Below are 23,879 nucleotides of genomic sequence, written 5' to 3' on the forward strand. Positions count from 1 at the left end.
AATTTTGAACAGTCTGACTCAGCACAGGGCAAAAGAGAACTGGTTTGGTAGAAGTGAATGATTCAGATGTGAATGCCAAGCAGACTGCAGTTCGATCCAAAAGCAGGAAGTGGACTAAAACAAAGGGCATTCTGGGTAAATAAAACCAGGACAAACACATTAGCCTACCGCTAGCAGGAGAAATAGCTTGTGGTCTTTAGCAAAAGTCAAAAGATAAATCCTACAACTGCTAAACTCTGACACCACTCCATTTTTTGTTTCAGGAAGAAAGAAGTTGTGCTTTGTGTCTTCTTCAGAGGTTTCCATGTCGTTTCTTTCAGTGGTTCTTGGTACAGCGCCCCCACAGGTGAGGAGGGGGACGGGTTTGTTTGACTCGGTGCATGTGAAAATGCAATAAATTTTTATAATTTTGGTGTCCAATCAAACCAAATCTGTCAGGTGGGAGACATTCTAAAAGATTATTTTCCACCTAAATCAGTCAAGCAGGGGTATGAGTAGTTTAGAGCTACGGTGAAAGTATGAGAAGATGTCTACAGGTTATTTTTATGTAACATTATGTGTAAAAACCAGCCGTTCTTGACTTTTATGTTGCTGAAAAAGCATCCAAGGTCCAAGGTGAACAAATTATTTGCATTCACACATCATTAAGAAGTGAACGAGCGGGGACTTCGGCACACACTGGGATCTTTCATGTTGGCCTCGACAGCTTTTTGAGGCCCCAATCAAAGAAATGCTGACAGTCCTCGTATAACTTAACACCGAGCCGGAGGAAATAAAAACAGTTCTGCGGCCTCAGAGCACTTCGACGAGCGGCGCGACCCAATCTGGTCAGGGTGTAACTGAGACGGCCTTGTCTGGTAAACCCAGGTGCAACAGAGGCGTTAAACGCTGGGAGGAAATAAGCAATAACTGGGAGTGTGTGTGTGTGTGTGCATATTTTGTCAAAGTGGTGTCAGAGTCGATAAGAGTCCTGCAGCGGCAGCGAACAGCTGGAAATTCAGCGGACTACCGACCGCTAAGCTTGTTTCATACTCTGCAACTCCTATATTTGGATTAAATTATAGAAGTTATAGAACTATAATTTTCTCCTTATTATCTGAGCGGTAACATGGAAATCTAAGGAGTTTTAAAAATAATGTTTTTCTGGTAAGTTTTGCGTAACATTTCTCATCTTTGAGTTGAGAAGAAACAAGTTGACAGAAACCTAATACAGAGCAAGGCAAACATCCAGTTTTCTTTTCTTTTCTACATTCCAGGTTTGTTGTGTCGCATTAGATTATATAGTTCTGAATATGTGAAATTGAATACCGAGGTACAAAACGTTTAGTGAGAGCAAATGTCAGTCTGCAGGTCTGCATCTGCTGTCGGATCGGTGGAAACTTTCACAGTTTCACTTAGCAGGCGTGTGAAGTCACTTTTGGAAACGTTCCTCCTGAATCTTTACTTCATGTTCATTATTTCATCTCCAGCTTTCCCAGCTGCAGAAGAAACAGAAAGAGTCCCACAGTTAATAAAGTCCAAACAAGCGAACTGGATCTCCTAATAGAGCGTTTTCTGTTTGATTTAGTAGAATATCCTGTCGATCCTTTGCACGTGACGTCACGCTGTTCTGAACGCTGCCCTGCTCCGCCATGACGGACGTCAAAACAACCCGTCAAAAACTAAATAAAAGCTTAAATCGCTTTTATTTAGTTGATTTCACTTTAAAAATGGTCACAAGGTGGTGTGTGGTTGGCTGCACAAACAGACAAGAATACAAATTAAACTTGTCATTTTGTTTTATAACTTTTAAAGAGGTAAAATATGGTGGCAATGGATAGCAGCCGTCAATCATAATGGACGTAACAACGTGTTTTACGTTCACAGACAAATTAGCTCGACTCCGAGTAGAAGTCATGAATATCAACTGGCAAAAATTTCAGTCGCTCTCCTCCCGTCCCTCACTTCCGGCGTCCATCATGGCGCCTATAGTGTTTCTGTAAAGGGTTAATAAAAATTCCCACAAGACTGAACTGGAAGTGACTGGCGCCATGTTGGTAGGCAATCGCAAAGTAAAGATGAACCATGGCTTTTAGATCAACAAAAAGAAAACATACTGACACACTTAACCAATGTGAACGAGAAATATATATCAACAAATTATTATTAGAAATTTTCCAGAAGAAAATTGGAAATTTCTGAGTTCCAGGATTCTGAAATGTGCAAGAAAAAAAAAACAATATTTTTTTTGAGATTCAAAACTCAAAAATGTTCAACTTTATAAGCGCAGAAATTTTCCACATTTTTTTTTTTAGAACATTTTTGAGATTCACCGCAAAACTTTTAACATATTTCTCACAAATTTCGGACTTCTGAAATTCAGAAAATTTCTGAAAGTTGAAAATTTTCAGCTTTATGAATTCAGAAAATTTCCAAGTTTTTTCTAGAAAATTTCTGAGTTTTTCAGAGTTTTGTGGTGGAAATTTACTCCCTCTTTTCCTGCTTACACAGTCCCTAACCTGAATCTGTGTTCTTTGTGCACCATTCCTGCAGAATTTGCTGCTGCAGCTGCTGTCAAGTCCATTTGCAGCATTTTGCATCACACCCTGCTAAAATAATATGCTAACTGCTGCTTTTAAATCACAGTTGTTATTATCTGCTCTCTCTTTTTAGCCTTTATATTAAGAGTTTGAACATAAATAGTTCCTCCAAGAAAACCCATAATTGTCCCAGAGCACATTTGTAACATTATACACAAGTGTTAAAACACCATGGCAACAATTTACAGCCACTTAAAGCTTATAAATTTGAACCGTATGACTATATCTGCTTCTACATCTGGAGTAGCAATTCTGGAGCTCCAACCACCTTCACCTACGGGAAACCACAGAAGAAATCCTTTAACTTTGGATAAAAAGATTCCTGCTAATCTTGCGTTTTATTGCCCATTTGCAGCACTATTTTCAGAAAAACTACGTCAGCGATCATGAAAGATGTTTTCATATTGAGTTAATTTGTTGCCATGGTTTCACCTCATTAAATCAGTCATGAAAGTGTAACAGTGTATTCCTGCAGAAGAGGGGCTCGTTTTTCAATGTCCAACTGGATTTCTTTACTGCTCAGGCCAAACTCGTAAACGTCCAAAATTATCAGTCAAAAGAAAAACCTTCAAGGCTCTAAAGATTTCAATTATATTTGTGAGCAATCCAGTTCACATAACACACAAAAAATAGCATAAATGCTTTATTAGTCACGGATTATTACACATATAGACGTACATTTTTAAATGCAAACTTTTTCTGTTGGTTACAAAAGAGAGTCTTAGCGTTTTATTAATCTTGTTTTATTTAAACTTTATTAAAAATAACCCTACACATCCAGACTTTTACTTAAATATCCATTCGCTGAACTTGGCTAAGGAAGTGTTTCTGAAGGAAGAGTAGCCTGTTTTCTTTGTTTGTTGCGGAGAGTAGACTAACCAGAAAATAAAAAAACACAACTGAACCAAACAGTTGAAGAGCTTGTACAGTTGCATTCACTAAATTTTATTGAGTGAATAACTGAAAATATTTGAGATCTCCTCAAAAAATGTTTATAACTGCCTATTTTTATAGTTTAAACACTAAATATACCCTAATATGCATCAATACTCAGTAGAAATCAGAAATTAGCACTACATTGGAAGCTAGGTCTATGGACTTCCTTATTTTTGGGGGCTCAGCCAATCAGCACCAAGAACTATGAATGGTGCTCCGGGATTGGCTGCTTTCCAAATGCCAGCCAATAGCGTGTCAAGTAGCAAAGCAGGTGGAGATTTCATCTTCCAAAATACCTTAGATAGGCTCTGATGACAGATTTTAACAGTAAAATCTGTTATTACTGAACCACAAAATCAGCCTGTTTGTTTAATTAAATATTGCACTTTTGACTTTTGCTCTGCAGGTAAAATTATGTTCAGAGTTTTTGTATTTCACAAATCAAAAAAATGTCCGACTCCACGTCTCTCAGGCATCACCTTCTTTGATCAGTTTGCTAACATTACTTAAAAATTTGAAATTTAAACACATCAAACAAAACATAAATTTAAATTTTATATTTTTTTATTTACTTAGAGTTGATGCTATTATGTCATTCCTTGACAAGAAACCCAACTAAAATATAATTTTTAAAAAATATCTGGTATTTTCAAAATAAAACTTTTAAATCTTTTAAGAATTGTGGTGACGTTTCCATGGTTATTTACCGTAAACCAAAATAACTTTAATTTATTTGATTAGGATAGTGCACATTAATCGTTGCACAATCGATGTGTAAATATGCAAGAATTATCCCAATAGCTAAATGTAGACAAAACACCTCACTAAACAAGACTTCACACTACACACATACATATTATACTTCTTCCAATATTCTGGAGGATGGAAAATTATGCATAAAATCTACTAATTTAAGCTCCCAAACTAACACTTTTTTGACCTTTACCTGTGTTTTCACTAACAAACTTGCAACCTTGCAAACAGATTCAGAGTTGGTCGCGTTCACCCCCTGGAGATGGGAAAAACGCAGGAAGTGATTAAAACCCCGAGGTCGTCCGTCGCTGTAGTGGCTTCTGGTTGTGACACTTCAGTTGCAGAGGGATGCCTGCTGAACAGATAAAACTTCACTTCAAGCTATTTATTTGCTTACACAGCTTCCCAGCAGCTCACTTGACCTCCGGGGGTCAAAACAACCAAGCAACACCTGTCTCAGTCAACACTAATTGGAACAAAGTCTGTTTCTGTTTGGGGACAACAGAAACAACCATTCAGCTTCTTGATCTTCTGCATTGTCACACACACACACACACTCAGACGTGTAGCGCTGTCTGCTTTTGTGCAGTATTTATGGCGAGTAGACACAAGGGAACCTGACACCACATTTACAACCAATTGCTGTGCGATGATGAAGTGGCCCATTTGGTTTGGATTCAGTGTTTGTTCTCCGGCCGGCAGATCCATCATGACGAGCGGCCAGGCCAACGTCGTTACGCACACGGCCATATTTATCCGCTAAAACCACCCACAACGCTCCAGTAATAACACTTTTTATTTCTATTTCAAGAATTTTATGTGTTTATGTTTCTGTTTCTTTATGTTTTATATGTCTGTAAAAAGGTTTTTATGCAGATATAAACCTCTGTTTCTGCTTGCATGCGTTTAAATTTCACTTTCTAGTATGTTACCATAAGTTTATTTGTGACATTTTTCAGCTTTACATTATAACAACATGAAATATGTTGATATGATGGAAGAAATGGTCTTCAGTAGAAAATTAATGTGTGTACAAAACCACAACAATGGATTTTAAATTGTGTTTAGGGTTGGACAGCCACTTCTGGAAATGACTGGCTACTGGTTTTAATAAGGTATGGACTGTAGATGTTGGTGCCTTACAGCCCTTCACAGATTGATGCTCAGCATCAGTTGCTGATGTCCTTCTTCAATCAAACTTATGCTCCTTATGAACAAACCATCAAATTTATTTCTTTGTAGACTTACTGATTATCAAATAAACAACTGGAATTTACTTTTCTGCAGACAGGCTTTTTATTTTGGCTTCGAATTTGTATAAAGTTTGGTTTTTAGTTTGTATCAAACATGTAGAGAAAACAGACTTGCCATCTTATTCCTCACCGCACAAGTACAAAATCTTACCAAGTATTTTTGGTCCAGTTTCTAGTGCCAATGTCTTAGTGCACTTTAAATAAGACAACACTTAAGAAATAGAACTTGGTTGCTAGGTAACGGGTTTGGCTTGGCTGGGGTTGCTAGGTAACAACATGAAATAAGTTAAATAATCTGTCAGTGGAACTAGAACTTGAAAATAAATATTAAGGACGTATTAACTTAAAACAAGCTCCTATATGTTGCTGAAAAGTTACTTAAAAGTCAGTTTAGTCTTTTTTCCAGTGTGCTAATTTATCTGAAACTAGGTCAAAAATACTTGGTGAGGTTTTGTTTTTTTGCTTTCTTTTTGTTGACATAATTAGGTGAAACATTGCCGGTAGATTTAAGCGTTCCGAAGCGGATAATGCTGTTCGGTGACATCTAAATCTGCAGAACTCGCGGCCGTTTTAAGTTCTGCCTGCTCCCGGTTTTACTGCCTGACAGATTCTGGCTCTCGCATTCCCTCTTGCCGAGGCGTTCAATCCGCACCAAATGTTTCACATTACCCCAGTGTGAAAACCCTCCTATTCCTCAGATTCCTTTTTACAGGTCCGCGCAACCGTGGAAACTTGATATTTCATATTTCATTCTGGTTTGTGGATGTCATTGCAAGTGGACGCCGGTTCACATGCAACCCTCCAGTCCGCCGCCTTTGATCAGCCTGACCACGACTAATTGCGGACGGAGAACAAATGGAAGAAATATCAGGGGATTTCATGGGAATTGCCACTTTGGCCCGGCGCTGCTCTGTGCCGTTAAAATAGCCAGTTGGCTCTTGGAGAATTAGTATGTTTCCTCTTAGATGATTGTTATGGTGCACATGTTGAAACATGAAGAAAATGAAGCAGCACTTTACGTTTTCATTTTCTCACTGAAGATATGGCTACCTGTTTACTTCTTCACTCAACATGAGGCCCAAACAGACCAGATGAAAAACAGAAAAAAAAGGCAACTTGTTGCTGCAAACGTAACAAATTTTACGCCTTGGAATGAACATTGTGTGATATTCCTTTATCTGTAAGGTAATTCTGGGTTATACATTTATATTCATGAGTTGTTCACATTCTCACATGGGAAAAGCAGCAGAATGTCTTAAAAATGACTGAACTGTTTCACCCGACTGCTTTTAAGGTCAAATTAATGGAGTATTTGAGGCAAATTTCATTTTATTCTCCATTTTCAGAAAATAATTATTTCTATCTTCTGTTTTAATCATGAAAAAAGATTTTCTTTTTTGATTTATTTCAGTTATTTCTGCAGTTTGACTTTTTTAAAAATGGTGATATTTATTATTTGTCATTCATTTTAGTTTATTTTCATAATTTATGGAACTTAAATTTTTTGTTGATTATATTTTGTACTTAAAAAATTAAATCACAGTATTTAAAATATTTTTAACTTATTTTATATTTATTTTTTATTGACGCTGCTCTTGGTTTTAATAGTCCTATGCATTTTAAAGTTGTTGTCTATACCTCTGTTCATACGGAGTGCCTTGTCATGCAAAACTGAAGTAATATTAATATTGATTACAAAATGTATATATACATCTTCAAATAAATAAATATCCTGGTGACATAAAATAAAAATAAAAAAAATTATATTTTTATTGCAAAGCTTATTTTGTCAACTGCAGTTTTATTTATTTATTTTAGTATTTTATTTTGTAAAGTTTCTGTATGTATTTCACAGACTTATTTTTTAACTTGTCTTTATTTCATGGTCTAATATTCAAATGAGGGGGCGGAGCAACTTCAATTCTGTTTTGCGTTAATAAGTAAATAAATCACGATTGACACAATAAGATCCCCATTCATCTTAAAAAATATGTTTATTTTTATTTCATGGCAACATTAATTTATTTGATAGAGTATCTTTATTTATTTTTTAAATAAATGTTATTTATTTTTTAAATAAATGTTATTTATTTAAAAATAAAATTAATACATTTAAACACGGCACATATAATTCATTCGTTAATAAATTATTTTTGTATTTTTTGACAAGTTAGCTGAGGTGGGCAGACTACCCAGGAATTGTACTCAAGTAAAAGTAGAACTACTTTGACAGATTTATACTAAAAGAAAAGTAGCCATCAAAGAAATTACTCAAGTAGTAAAAAAGTTTTTGTTTTTTTTGTAAAAAAAAGAAAATCTACGCAAGTACTGATCAAATTATCAAAGTTACATCAGATGGACCAAAATATAAAGTTAAGTGGAAGTTTTGGTATTTCAAGGACCAAAATGACAACAATTCAAATAAGAAACAAAAAATAAAATCAGGCAAAAGAAAATTTTTCCAAATTAGTTTCTTTAAATAAAAAATTTATGAAACTTTAACAAAAACTGCAGTTGTTTGTCTGTGTCTGGTGGATTTTTGGCTAAAACATATTTGCTTTTCACTCAGTGGGTAGAAAATCCAGAAATTTTACTCAAGGAAGACTATAAATCCTTCACAATAAAATTACTCAAGTAAAAGTAAAATACTCCTAGAAGTACTTTTTTTTTTAAATTACTCACTTAAATGTAATTAAGTAAATGTAGGTAGTTACTACCCAGCTCTGCAAGTTAGTTGTTTCTTGTAATTTGGCACTCTTCTCCTTCCATATAACTCACTCACGGTTTCTTTTCTTGTTTTATTTCTGTTGTTTTTCAGTTTTTATCTCATGCTAACCGTTTTAGCGTTAACCTCGTCTCTGAATAAACACTGATGGATTGATTGTGTGAACTTTCCTCTTCAAAAGGCTTTGATAACGTGAACACAACCTGACGTCAACGCGGCTCTTTTCTCATGTCCTGTTTCAGGCTGTAATAAACAGCGTTTGGAAATTTAATACTACATCCACAAAATCCCCATATGTTCTTAAAAGCTGCTCAGCTGAACAGTTCTGGCAAACAAAGTTCATTCCATGGACCAAATATCAAGGGGCAGATGTAAAAAAAAAAAAAATTTTAGAGCTGCATAAATGTTCCAAATGTTTAAGAGTGGCCTGTGGATCCCGAGGGGCTCGTTCGCTAACTCCCTTTGTACGCGGTACAGGATGTAACTTTGCAAGCTGGTTTTCATTCAGCCTCACTTTCCGAAGCGTCACTGCATCTTTTTTTTTTTTTTACCTGCAGGACAACAAGATGCACCAGAAAAATTAAGGTGTGGTTTTTTTGGGGGATTTTTTTTTCCCGAACAACGCGTTGACCCCGCGCGGCCTAGGTTAAAAAAGGCGGCTGATTTTCTGGTTCACAGGGCAGGTTAGCCACGGTCCCAGCAGCAGGTGACTGGAAGGAGGTCACGACGTGGTCACAGGAGGGGGGTCCGCATGCCGAACCCTCCGAACAACTGCAGGGAGGGAGGTGGAGCACAGCAGCGCCGCCTCAGCAGCACAGACCCGCTCCTCCGGTAGAAACAGACCGACCGCACAGGACCGGAAACACGTCATCTCCTCTGCATGGGCCAATCTGACTGTGATAATCTGAAATTAACGGATTTTAAAGGGGGGAGGATTATGTGTTTATAAATCAGTTACTCGCATGATTTGTTGCATCTTCCTACCAAAATGCCAATCCCAGACACGCAGAAAGATGATCAGGAATCAAAAGACGAGTTTGATTCCTGTGAATGTTTTTCCATTAGGTTGTTTTCCTCAAAAATGATACGCAGACTTCTTCATGTAGGCCTGTTGCATTAAGCATTAAAACTATTAATTGCATGATGAATTTAAACTAAATAATTTCATTTGCAAAATGTATTGTTTCTCTTTCTACCAAAAACTGGATGATGAAAGTCTTCAGTCTGATGTTTTGGTCTCAGCTAGCCTTTTTATGAAGGACTACTTTGTTTATATAGACTTCATCTTATTTGTTGTTTTATTGTTTTATTTTGGATATTTAAAATGTTCCAGTGTTAAATGTTTATTTGAATTTAAAGTTTATTGATCTTTGAAAATCTATTGAAGTTGATTTGAAAATGGTCTCAAAATAACAATATTATTGTTTATCACAATAACTTCTGGGACTATTTATCGTCCATCAAATTTGTTATTGTGACTGATGGTGCCATTTTATAGCATAATTAAGTAACTGTGTTGACTTGAATTGCTATAAAATGTTGCATATATCAAATATGACTTAAAAGAAATTTTACTCATAATTTAGGATCTTTAAATTGGGCCTCTGTCTCTTTAAGAAACTCCTGCTCTTTCTGAAGCTCCGCCTTCAGGAAGTCATCACAACATGGCTCCTCTATTAACTCTTTAACAATGTTTTTACCAGCTTTGCTCTGAGAAGCAGCTCCTAACCTGAGCTCACCTGCTGAGCTCAGGTGTCCATGAGCTCAGCAGGTGTTTGCTAGTTGCTGCTGGCTAGTTTGATGGAGTTGAGTGGGGGAGGAGCTTCGCCTTGAAGGCGGGGCTAGCTCCAACCAGGTGTATTGCACAGCTGAATGGTTGACGTAGAGATTAGATTATTTCTCAGACATGCAGGAAAGAATCAAGGCAACATTCCAGGTTTGTTTTTGATGAGGGAATAACATCATAACATGATGGAAAGGTAAAACAAAAGTTATTTTTACATGATGCTGCCCCTTTAATAAAAGTTTTCACCTTTATGTTTGTAGTAAGTAAAACAAATAACAGAATAAAAACTGTAGTTTCATTCAGCACTGAGAGGAACAGAGTGGGAACAAATGTGTTCATATTTCTGGACTTTTCATATATTGTCAAGTTGCAACAAACTTTAAATTTGCAGTATTTAACTTTTACAAAAATATTTTTATTACATACTTGTTAAAGTTATTATGTCATGACAGTATGAGACAGATAATCTGTGACAAAATCAAGCTCCTCCACTTCCTCCCAGTGCTGCAAAAATACACCGCTCCCGGTCAAAAACAACCAATCAGATCCGGGAGGCCAGCCTTAACGCTGTCAATCAACATTGTGTACTCACTGCTAAATGTGCTAATGGTGGAAAAACAACTCGTCGTCAGCGGTGGAAATGCTAACTAGCCTTAGCATTTGTGGCAGGATATGTTGTGTGAAGCAACTGTAGCTTAGAAAAGAGAAAAGGGGGAGGATTTGAGAATGAGTGATTGACAGCGCTAAGACCTGCCTCGTGGCTCTGATTGGCTGTTTCTAATTTGAAGATGGAGGAGCTCGATTTTTTTCACAGATTGTCTCTTATATTATACTGTCGCACCATAATTAGAATTTTAACAATTATGTAAAAACATTTGATTCTTTTTATAAAAATTACATGCTGGAAGTTTAAGATCAACATAAGGCTTTTGTCAGGTGGATAGAAAATGACACCTGGCTTCATCCCCATAAAAACATGGATGATGCAAACTCCAACAGACACAAACACAAAAAAATAATGCAACAGAAAAATGTTGCATTATTTGAGACCAAATACCAGACCGAAGCACCAGACTGAAGACTTTTATCATCCAGAGAAAAATGATAAATCATGCAAATACCAATTATTAAGATTGTTTTAATTTATCAATTGATTAATTGATTTATTGTTTAAAATGAAGCTCATTTTCCAGACACCAAAAAACATCAACTTACTGCTTTTTTTTTAACCGTTTGGAAAATGGAAACAATAAAAACATGCAAAATGTAGATTTTTTAAAAGGTAACGTTAATAAATAATTTGATGACTGACTGAACATATTAGAAAATCCAATCAATCGTAGCTCATTTTTCACTATTCATATATATATCAATAAAAGCTTAAAATAACACATCTATCTATCCAAGTTGTAAAAATGCGCCGCCGGCTCATGGTGGTATGTTTCTGCAGGCTTCCTGCAACATGTTGTCTTCTGGGCGGTATCGCCTTTCACTTCTTACCCTTCATGTTCGCTTCGCCGAGTGGCAGAGGCAGCAAGGAGGCATAAATCTCCCAAAGTACCTGCTAGATATTAGGCCAGAGGAATCTGAACACAGCAAGAATAATAGGAATAATGTAGTTATTTTGATCTGAGTGACTTTAAAATCAAGCTGCTACCCGATATGATTCATAGAGCCTGTGTGAAATTTCCTCCGCTTGGCGTTCCCGTCCTTTCACATCAGAGAAGATGAATGAGCTTGATGAGCTGCTCGGTTTCTGTCTCGGCCTCCTCACATTTGGCCTTCACGCTTCCCTTCCCTCCCTCGCCGCGGAGCCGCGTTACGGGAGCCATGAGAAACGCCAGCCATCAAAGAACGACTCTGTTAGGATATCATGAGAAGGCGGAGAGGAGAAGAGTGAGAAAAGAAAGAAAACTCTGGTAATGCCTCATAAATTACGCTTTTTACGGAACGATGCGATTTGATGTGGGTGTCAGGTCCGCTTAACTGATTGGTAAGATCAGAGCCAGCGGGTTTTATCGGGCTTTGGGTTCGCCAGATGAAGCAAAAAGTGAGAAGGGAAGAGGACTGTTGGCCAAAAACAATTAGTCTCCAAGGACCGGTGCAGCTGCACCGCGCCAAAGATGTGCTCAAAGTCCAAATGTCAAACCAGATTGACTCATTTGTGGATCTGGTTCAAATATGTATGCTTTTCTATCTGGGAAGAACTCAAGACTCTTTAAACAAACTCCCTCCGGTCTTAACAGTATCTAATGACTCCGAACAGGAAGAGATAGGCAGAACAAATCGATCCCAGAGAGACAGCAAATGTAGAAATTAAATTTGTCAGCTTTTTAACAAACTTTGTTCTTTTTGCTTTCAAAAAAACTCTTCCTTCCTCTTTTATTGGCGTATATTTTTTATTTCTCGCGTTTCAATCAATGTTTCTCCATGAGTCATATGAAGAGTTTTGTCATGTAATTGACAGGAACTTGGAGTGAGCATTGTGAAAGGTTTAGTGATAAAACAGAAAACTTACTGAACTGGAAAAAGGTGATTGGGAGACGGACAGAGAAACAGGCGGAGGAGAAATCCACCGATGGGCAATGAAAACCAAAAAACTGAGGAAACCAGAGGAAGAGCTGCGCCGCAGCTCCAGCTTAACTAAAACTAACAAAACACTGACATGGAGAAAACATTTTCATTAACTTAAATAAAAACGGTAATTAATGAATAACGAACTATATTGTGCATTTATACAACATACTGAAATTATAGATATAACATCCTTTGATTTTGTGTTTATGAATCTATTTTAGCCTTTCGATCTGATGTGAAATAGTTTTTTTTAGCAATTTACGGCACTCCATAATGAACATGAGAAAGTCAGGAAGGCTGTGTTAGCTAAGCTAATACAGCAGTGGTTGATTAGCCTCCGCTGCTATTAGCTAAGCTAACATGGTTGATTAGCTAATTTAATCATCTACTGATGACCTGTGGGTATAAATTTTTTATTTTTTAACTGAACCGAAACAAACTTCCACAGCACATCTGTCAGCCAAGCTACTTTTTACTTAATTAAAACTTTGTTATCTTGGTGTCGTTGTGTTGACAATTATTAGCAAAGCGCTGCGTCCCTTTTTCTTTTATACATCACTCATGCATTTAAGATTTAGCGTGTTGTGTTGCTAACTAACACTGATCTAAGAGAATTAAATGAAGATGCAGAACGGCTAACACTGTTAGCTTAATTGGTCTCTCCAAACTGCCTTTAGGTGCCATTGTTAAATTAATTTCCCAATGGGATGAATTAAGTATTTTTACATTTGAATTTAATGTGTGCATGCATTGCCTATTTCTTTGGATGTCAAAAAGTAAAGAAAAAGAAAATAAAATCATGGGAAAGGACCGTTGTTTTTTCCAGTGGTTCTGAGATTCCCAAATTAAATATCTGGTCAAGATTTTCCACATTGTGATGAATGATGTTTGGACGTTTTCTCTTGTTTCAGATTCTTTTTTCTAGAACAGTCTGATCACACGGGGGGAAAAACTAGCGGACATAAATTCAGCCTCCAACACTTTAAGCCACATTGTCTTGATGACTACGATAAATTTTCAGATTAATTTGGAACAGGGATTATGAAGTCCAGCCCGTCTCCCACTTTCAAAACAACAAAATGACAGACTACCAGAAGTAATTTCTTTTACCAGCACATTTTATGCTACCAAAAATAGCAGAAATTTTATGATTTTTGATACACTCCAAAGTTCCCATATGTCTTTTATGATATGATTATTGATTTTAATCTGTCCGAGCTAAAGGGAAAACATTTCTCCCTCAAAATTTTATTTCCACACTCATTTAAATGTTATTATTTTATCACCAGCAGGGAAAACACCAGTTTACCAGTCAGATTCAAACTTGAAGTGAAAAATGCACATTTTTTATAATCCTGCACTGGTTTAGCTTTAAAGCTAAAGTCCACCTGCTGCCTTAAACATGCAACTAAAGTCAACAAGAAACTGTTTTGGTTTTAATTCAGAAATTAAAGTTCAGGAAGTTGATTTAACAACAAGAAACAAACCTGGGATACAAACTGTTTTCTTTGTGGGTCAAAATTTTCCACTAAAAAATACCAACCAACCTGAAATTAAGCAAATAAAATAGCCTGATAGTTATAGTAGATCTAAATTTGAAAGAGGTTTTTCCTTCAAATTCTCAGAAATTTTATGATCAATCTCAGAAATTTTCTAGAAAACTTTGAAATTTCTTAGTTTCAAAATAAAATTTTTCACATTTGAAATTCAGAGATTAACAAGTTTTTTGGAGAAAATTTCTGAGATCAATCTAAAAATTGCAATTTTATTTTTTTGTAAATTGTCAACTTTTTGAACTTAGAAATTTCCACGTTTTGTTTTTGTAGAAGATTTGACATTAATCTCAATCTATGCTGTTTTTCTCACCATTTTGTTTTTTATTTGGAGCCCAGAAATGTTCTTGTTTTGGCCAGAAAATCTCTGAAATTACTCTCAAAATGTCAGTTTTTGGCAGAAATGTAATAATTTCTTTTCTCTAGATTTTGCACGTTTGGTGTATTAAAAGAAAAGCATCTAGTTTTCAGTTTCTTTTGATCTCTATTGGACAAATTAATTGTCAGTAATAAGAACAGGATTTGCGTCACTTTCTTTCAAAGTATTTGCTATATTTAGTCAGATTTAATAAATAAAAAAAACTGATGAGGTGCATAATTTCAGAAAAGGCTTTTTGTTAAAGCTCAGTTAGAAAAAGACAAACACTTTGTGTTGTTCTCTACATTTTTCATTTTAAGAAAATGACAAATTAAAGTGTGAACAGGATATTATCCTCAAGCTTTGCAAACAGATTTAAAATGAACATTTGCCTTAATAACAGAAGAGTCAGATCAACGTAACACACTTCCGTCTCAGGATACAAGAACATGCCGCTAAGTATTCTGGGAAATAGTTCCCATTCTTTTTCTTCTTTCAGTTTTTTAAGTGCTAAAAACTGTAGTTACTTCAACTCTTGGAGGTTTGACAAAATCAATAAAAAGTTAACACAACGTACTACTGTAAGTTTATCTTTCACAATCACATTTAGGTTAAAAATCTAAAATTCACTAAATTACAGGCCAACTAAAAAGCGGCTAAGTGTTTCGCAGTGTGTGAGCCGACGGTGTGGAAACGCTCCGTCTGTGGAAGGTGTCGTTTCCAAACAGCAGCCAGTTGGAGACGGGGATCAGCAAGTGCAGCCGTCACATTCCACATTTTAACAAGTTTCTTACCGCGTTCAGGCTGTAGCCAAGCCGAACCACATGTAACGGAGCGGACACGGTGTCCAGTCACACAGCACGGCCGTAAGTCACGTCAAAACGCCCCAGAGGTCAACGGCTTCACCCGCAGGCGCAAAACCATGAGCACTTTTACCAAGTACAAGATTCACAATCTTTGTTTTTACACTAAAAAGATCTGCAGTGTGTTAAAATCACCTTCAGGTCTGAATGAGCCGTTCTGTCTCGGCATTTTGAAATGGAAATTATATTTCTGTTTTACACACTGCAAAAACATAAAATCTTACAGAATAATTTTGGTCTTTTTTCCAACATAAAAATCTTAGTAGACTTGAAATAAAACAAAACTAACTTACAAGCAACTTTTATTTATTTTTTACTTTTTTTTTAATATTTGCACTTTATGCTACCATTTAATCTTTTTCCATGTTTTTTGTTTTACTGTTAATATCTAAATGTTCCTAAACCCAAAGTTAACTTTAAAATAAATCCTAAGTAGTTTCCTTAAAACAAATATTTATATAACATGCGAGCTAACTTTAGCATTTTCTGCCAAGTTTAGATTCATATGGAAGGAAAACTGGAGAGAAAAGTCAGCACTGCAAAAACAGAAAAAAAACACAACATGCAATTCTATTTCAAAATATTTCATAAAAACAAATAGCCATGGAAAAAATTATGTTTGTCAGAAAGTCGAACCTTTCATCAAATTAGCCAAACATTCCTGTAACAGACATGTGAAACGTTTTAGTTCTACATGATGTTCAGCCACCTGGCCACGCTGCTGCTGCTTCTTTTTATCATTTTTTTCATGTGGGAATTCTTTCATAATTCAGCCAGGAATGTCAGATGCGTTCTCAAGACGATGCACCTGATACTAAAAAGCAGTTCAGAGCAGCTCCAGTACAAGACGGATTGCTCCCTGGAGGCCGTTGCCGTTCTGTTTTGCTCTGGAAGCCATCTTTTTTTCCACAAAGAAACTTGCTTTGACAGCCTGTCAGTGTGTCTTTAAATGTAGAAGATTTTTTTTTTTAATCTGGGTGAATGCTAACTTCTCAAACATGTATAAGTAGCAGGATGAACATGCATAAAGCAATTTCCTGTGTTTTTGCTTGTGTGTTTGGGTCGGCCGCAGAGCTCGGCTCGGTGGGGGGTTGGACGATCTGGCAGCGGCTTCAAAGAGTCCGAGACATCTCAGGTTGGGGTGGGTTTAGGTTTTAATGCCCGTGTCAAAGTTTACGGTAACTTTTCACAGGAACAGATCTGAGTTGGACCAAGCAGGTGTTAACGCTCCCATCTCTCCGCCGTTCCTTAACACCAGGTCAGGTAACTCAATAAGATAAACACATTCACACTTGAGGATGAGCCAGCAGCTGTTCTTTAACTTAAAGGCTGATTTATTATGCATTTTCCAGGCACATAGTTCTGTATTATAGCAGAGTCAAGTAACTATGTTACCTTCTATTGTTATAAACTGCTTTATATATCAAAAATAACTTCAAAGAAAATTGAATGATGCCTTGAAATGGGTCTCCGTCTCTTTAAAAACCTTCAGCAGGTTCTTAACACCGAAGTACACTTGTACAGTGGTAAAATCAGCTGACCAAAGGTGTCGGAGCTCAGGTAGGGTTGCTAGGTAACGGGCAGAACTCTGCTGGGGTTGCTAGGTAACGGCAGAACTCTGCTGGGGTTGCTAGGTAACTGGCAGTGACATTACATCTGGAAGGTTTTTGAAATTTTCCAGACACCAATAAACATTAACTTACTGCCAAAAATCAGCTGGCTGTTGTTTTGTTTTGTTTTCGAAGTTGTAGAAACACAAATGGAAGTACAGAAATGTTTATTTTGAATAATAGTTCTCCTTCAATGAACAAAATACTCAGAATAACATGTGATGGAAAATGAAATAATGTGTCAAAGCTGTTCTCCATTTTGAAATGAGGAATAAATTGGCACCTTTTACACACAACTTCAACTTAAACCTCAGGGTAAATAAACTCTTCATGTCTCTCATTCAGGAAGTTACATCTCCTAAATGTTGAACAAAAAAAGTCCAAACTCCTGCCAACTAAAACAATGCAAACTCTAACATCAAATCTGATATTCATTTTTACAGATCATAAATTTTACATTTGACAGTTGTGAACTTTGTCTCCAGTTTCCAAACAGTTTATGATGTGCCAATAAAAACTAGTATTACTTTTGAATTGGTTACACTTTTTTTAAAGTGAGAAAAAGAAAGAGAGACTTTATCTCATTAATTATTTAATAAAAACAGTGCCATTTATTTGTATTGTATCTTTGAACTCTGGATAAAAAATAAAAAAAGACATAAGTATAGATTTCCAGAATTTACTTAATGTCTAAACATTTTGTTCCTTGTTTTTTCTTTGCCTTGTTTAATTTATTCCATCTCCTTCTTGTCCAGCTTTTGTTCTTTTTTTATATTCTTCCTACTTTTCTTCCTTCCATCATTTCTTTCCTTCTCTTTCTTCTTTCCTTCCATTTGTTCCTTTTTGTTCTCTTTCCTCCTTTTTTCCTCTCTCTTTCTTCCTTTTTGTTCTTTTCTTCTATTATTTCTTCCTTTCCTTTGTTTTTTTTCTTTTTGTTCTCTGTTTGCTTCTCTTGTTCTTGATATTTTTCTTTCCTTTATGTCCTTCATAAAATTAATCTTCCTTTCCATCCTTTGTTTCCATCCTGGTGTTCTTCCTCCTTTCCTTGTGTCTTTAATTTCTTCCTTCATTTCTTTTGTATTTTAAATGGACCTTATTAGAACATCATCTTTTCATATTTTATGCATTAAAGTTTTCTTTCCTTCTTTTTTTGGTTCCTTTCAGTCTTTTGTTACCAGCGGTGAAGTATTTGTCTTTTTGGGTGGCCGTGTTGAGTGAAGCATGAGGAAAGTTACACATGGCACATGGCGTTTCCCACTGCTGCAGCAGAAACAGGCTCTGCACATCAATACACGTATCCGTCCTTCATATGTAGAAATACCAAAGTATCCGTCACGCAGCAGGCGGCGCGGCTGAGCGGCCCTCCTGCTCTCCTAACACATGTGGCTCTGGATGTCTCACCGCTTTCTGATTCCCACCTCTCCTTGATTATTGGTGCTGTTTCTGTAGACTATAATTCACATATAATCGATTCCTATGTTCTTCTAATAAGAAGTCCCACTAATTATCTTTACTTTCTGTTTTACTTCATCGAACTCATTAAATACGTGGACAAAGTTGTTGGTACCGAAAAGCCAACAACGGCCACCAGAGCAACTTCAAACTGACAAAAGTAATTGTGAATAAAAATGTACTGAAAATTAACCGGTGAAAATCATGCATTTATTATGAATTGTGGTCCAATAGAATCATATAAAAACAAACACCAGTCCTGTTTAGTTGGACTCTGCTTTAATTGAAGTTTAGTTCATTTTCCTACTAAACTCAGGTTCTGTTTGATTTCACATGTGAACGCCAAACAAACCAAAACTGTTCCATAAACAGGAAGTGGACTATGTTGCAGGGCATTCTGGGTAAAAACAAGCAAAACCAGTTTAGCACTAGCTGGGAGAAATGGTTCTTTCACCAAAGACAAATCCAACAAAATCGAAGGAAACTCCATTTTTGTTTACATTTGGTGAAGAAGGAAGTTACGCTTAGTGTCGTCTTCTGAGGTTTTTGTGTCATTTCCTTCAGTGGTTCTTGGTGCAGCGCCCCCACAGGCGAGGAGGGGAACAGGTTTTTAAAAGGGTTTGGTTGGTTTGAAAAGAGAAACACAGCATATGAAAATGTAATAAATGTTGCAGCTTTGGTCTCCTATCATACGAAGTCTACCGGACTATCAGGTGTGAAGACAGCCAAATAAAACAAAAATGATGCCTGTAATTTAATATTTCGTTGCACAACTTTTTGCGCAATCACTTCAGTCAAAGGATTTTACCTGATTCAACGTGTATTTTGTCATCTCAGGTTTGAAGGGTGGCTTCTCCAGACGGCATTGATTGAACACTGTTCCAGTAATCAATGTGACTACAGATGAACACATGGATGAGTTTCTCTAGATCTCACCGAGACATTAGTCCTTTAATCCTATAAATGTTCTTCAGGCGATAGAAGGACGACTTTGTAACCGTCTTTATGTGGCTCTGAAGGTTCAGGTCAAAGTTCAGCCTGATCTCTAGTTTCCAGCTGTAACAACTGAAGCTGTGTGTTGACTCCAGATCTATAAGTCTAGATCTATAACTCCAGATCGGTCTTCTTTAGGTCCAAAGACAATAACTTCAGTTTTGTTTCTGTTCAGCTGGAGAAGGTTCTGACACATTTACATAGTATGAGCATCTGTTCAGTGGTTCATACTCACCTGGAGACATCGTGATGTGGAGGTAAGGTCAGGTAATTTTATTTATATAGCACATTTTTAGCAACAATGCAATTCAAAGGCGGATCTATGCAGCTGAGTATCATGTGCATAGCTAATCTTAGAAGAATAAAGATCTTTCATAAAATCAAGAACGTTATGGCCAACCCTGACCATTCATGAGATCGTAATGAGAAAGCTCAGTACGATCTTTTTGTTATTTTCTTCTAGAGCATCTTCAGTCAGAGGCTTCTTCAGATTTGTTGAAATACAGACTGCTATAGCACATCTTTCCTGCCAACAGCCATCACAGTCTTCAATAACTCTGACGAATCTGAATTAATATGAGCTACAGCAACATTTAGTTTCCCTTTGGGATAAATAAAGTATTTCTGAATTTGAATTTATTATTATATTATAATCAAAGCATGTTTATATAAATGAGGGGGTTCCCAGGACTGAGGTACTCCACATATGATGTTTGTCACCTCCAATGAAAAGTTACCATTTTTAATGTATTTAAACATAAAGCCTTTGATTTATTTTCCCCTGGTGTCATTTCCAGATTTAATGTTGAATAATCTGAACTTATTTCCATTGTTTTAAATAACTAACATTTGCTTTTATTCCTCCAGTAATTCTGTGTGGATCCTAAAGAAGCCAGAACTTCAGTCAGGTCTGTGTAACTTTTCGCTCTCCACCACCGACGTGCGGGCGCAGAGATTACATACGATAAACGATCGCCACCAACAACCACCAAGGTAGATATGACTGAAGTGCAGAGAAGAATGTGTGACGGCGACCAGGCCGATAAGATACTGATGGAGCCGATAGAGGGACTGAGATACGACGCGTTGTTTCACACGCTCATGGAGTAGAACCGTGTTAACATTTTGATGTACAGCCGTGATCTTTATCTCACCGCCAAACTATCCCAAAGCCATCATCCTATCAATTTTTTGGATGGGCGATAAACTGCCTCGTTGATTTGCAGATGGGGAAAAAAATTCCCCCAGTCCGGGTTTTCACTTTGATCAGGACCTGAGCAAGATGGCTGCTCAGATTTCAGAGGAGGCGCATCGACACCTGTGTCCGTGTTGTTTGGCTTTGCTCCACTGGTTGTCTATCAACACCAGCCATGATAGACTGCCTTAAATATGAATGACCAACAAACCTGGAGAAAAAAACGGGAATTAATCCAGACGAAAACCATCATTTGTGCATAAAAATTATGCCTCCAGATGTATATAGAATTATTTTCTCAGACTGAGTTTGAGGGACCTTCACAGTATCGTAGCTCTTCTACGCTGCAGAAAAATAAATCTTAAGTATTTTTGGTCTAGTTTCTAGTGTAAATATCTTAGTACACCTGAAACAAGACAAAACTAACTTACAAGTAACTTTCTGGAAGAAATAGGAGCTTGTTTTAAATAAATAATTCTTTAATATTGGTGAAAAAGTACTAGCCATTTCACTTATTTCACTAATTACAAGAAAAATGTCTTGATACAACTGAAATAATAATCTGCCAGTGGACCTGGAACTTTTTCTTAATATTAAGGAATCATTTATTTAAACAAGCTTCAATATCTTGCTTAAAAGTTACTTTTAAGTTTTTTTTGTCTAATTGTAGGTGTATTAAGAATTAAACTAGACCAAAAATACTTGATAAGATTTTGTGCTTTTGCAGTGTAGAGAATGCTGTATCTATGAATTTCAATTCATTTAAAGATTATTACTAGTTATGAATGAATAACGTTCATAAAATCAGCTTTTTTCTTTGTCACTATTCAAACTAATAAAAATCAGTCCATGTTCTCGTCAGTAATCGATGATGAGTGCATGCATTTCCTGAAAACCCAAAGTGATGCCTATGCAAAGTGCAGCAGGATGAGGAGCCGCGGCTCTGAGGCCAGCAGACGGTCGTTTGTCAGCAGAGCGCTGCAGCTGCTGGAGCACTTTATTACTCGGCAGTTTATGATCTCGCCCATTTACCAAAGTGCTTCTTTCCCCAGGGGGTCTTTACCGGCCCCCCGACGTCATATTGGTGCTTAACATTACCAATAAAGTGGGATCCAGTGTCAATAAACAGCACGGCTGGTTTTAAACTGTTTCTCAGGAGCGACTCCAACAGGAGCAGCTCAGCCAGGATCAAAAACACAAACAGTGGCAGGTGGAAATCTTTCATTAAGAAATGCTGAGATAAAATGAAACCCTGACATCACATGGAAACAGTCGTCTGTCACTGTAAGCATCTCTGGATGCTCCAGCTTGTATCACTTTCAGCTGATTTGCATCAACTTCTGATCCTGTTTGCCTTCTGGCCTCATCAGCATCACTTGTTGATGTTTTTATCCGTCGCTTCAGTCAGTTCGGTTCTGCAACTGCTGAGATGTAATCGACAGCTTAATGTGAGCCGTCGTTCTGTGTTCAGCATGTAACTGAAGATTATTGCAGCCATTTTCCAGTTTTGGCAGGAAGAAGAAGCCATCTTAGAGTATCTATAGGAGAATAAACAAAGTGCAAGTTTTTCTTGTATTTATGCAACAGCTTTTTATGAAGGATACCGTTTCGTTCGTCAGAATTTACTATTTGGCATCAAACAGGTGGCTGCAGTTGTTGTTGTGGTCCAGAGCCGTGTGTGTTTGGTGTAAATATGTACTCAAGCTTTTCAGGAATAAATGCGACGGACTCCGTGCTGCTGATCCGGTTCCTTTTAACAACTTTCACGCTTTGTAAACGGTTCAATCTCGTACTGGGAAAAGTTCAGTTCAGCTCCACTTTATTTGTTTGGCAATTTTCAAACCCAAATGAAACACAAGCAGCTGAACCGAGACAAAAACAGACACGGTGATGCCTATTTGTAAGGCTGTTTTAAAATAGGTAAACTAGGCCTAGAAATAAGATTTTAGGTCTACTTTGCAAAGGTCACAGTTAGTACAATAGGTTTTTTTTTTTTATCTGTGGAATCAATCCATTAACAGGTAGAGTCTAAAACATGCGGTTTGGGCAGGATGAATATCCAGGCCAAAACATCTGAAATTTTTAGATTAATCTCAGAATTTTTCTAGTTCAAACAAGAACATTTCTGAGTTTCAAAAGTTGAACATTTGCTAGAAAAAAACTAAGATTTTGAGAAAAATCTCAGGAATTTTCTAGAAAAGTCAAAAGTTTTTGACTTTTGGAAACTTTCTGAGTTTGAAATCTGGAAAAATTTTGACTGTTGAAACTCAGAACTTTCCAGGTTTTTTCTACAAAAAACTCAGATTAATCTCAAAATATCAGATTTTTTTTCTAGAAAACTTTGAAGATTATCCTCAAAATGTCTGAGTGTTCTCTTAACTTTTCAAGCTCAGAATTTCCTTATTTTTTCTACATAATTTCTCAGATTATCAAAATTTTGGGGTAATTTCTTGCTAATTTTCAATTTTTGCAACTCTGAAATCTCCAGAAATCTCTAGAAAACTTTTGAGTTCATTCTCAAAATTTCTGAATTGTGTGGTGGAAGCGTGTCCCTTCTTCATCTCCAATGGCCCGAACACACCATTGTTCTAAATCCCACAAATACTTTGGATCCACTCTAAGACATGTTTGTTTATTTGAATTTTATTCATTATTTAGACTTATAGCTACTAATTTAATGAGATGATCATTTGTGTGACTGTGGTATTTTTCCGTACTGTTGATAATTTAATGTTGAACAGCTGCTATTATTGTAACATTGTTTATTTTGCTTCCACACGGTTCAGTGAGGTTAGTCAACCTGAAGGTATTGAACCAACTTGACATGATAATTATTGCCGTTTTTCATTCCACAGGTGCAACTATGCAAATATTGACTTAAGTCCCTTCAAAGTAAAGCGACTCATTTCCTGTGAATGTTGAAACTGTGGGGTTTCTTTACCGAACACTTTGCACCAGTTATCCTGCCCGCTCTTTAAACAACAACCCTTCAGATTGCCGTCACCGTGGCGATGGCTCACAGATCCACATTCACAGGATGACTGATGTTGTGTTTGTGCAGTAAAGCACACCAAACCCTGCTCTTGCTGCTTTGCGCTAATTCCCTCTGTAGCAAAATGTCAGCAGGTTGGCACTCGCTCAAAAATAAGATACAATATTCCCGTTTATCAAAGACGGAGGACGCGCAAAGAAAACAGAGTTGTCCCAGGCACCTCGCCCTGAAAAACAACAAGACGTGAAGCAGCT

At 36.8% G+C, this 23,879-nt stretch overlaps 1 long non-coding RNA gene across 1 annotated transcript in view; it reads right to left on the reverse strand.

Annotated features, from left to right (window-relative positions):
• Positions 1-284: 284 nt before the first annotated feature.
• The window catches only part of LOC103134866 (uncharacterized), a 28,621-nt gene continuing 5,026 nt past the window's right edge, over positions 285-23,879 (reverse strand). Inside the window, exons 2-3 of the long non-coding RNA XR_001661547.1 lie at positions 11,690-11,892; positions 285-1,478 (exon numbers count right to left, since the gene is read on the reverse strand). This is a non-coding gene — a long non-coding RNA (uncharacterized LOC103134866). The remainder of the gene's footprint in view (positions 1,479-11,689; positions 11,893-23,879) is intronic.

The sequence above is a fragment of the Poecilia formosa genome, unplaced genomic scaffold, assembly GCF_000485575.1.
Source record: "Poecilia formosa unplaced genomic scaffold, Poecilia_formosa-5.1.2 Scaffold20, whole genome shotgun sequence".
In the NCBI taxonomy this organism is placed as follows: Eukaryota; Metazoa; Chordata; class Actinopteri; order Cyprinodontiformes; family Poeciliidae; genus Poecilia; species Poecilia formosa.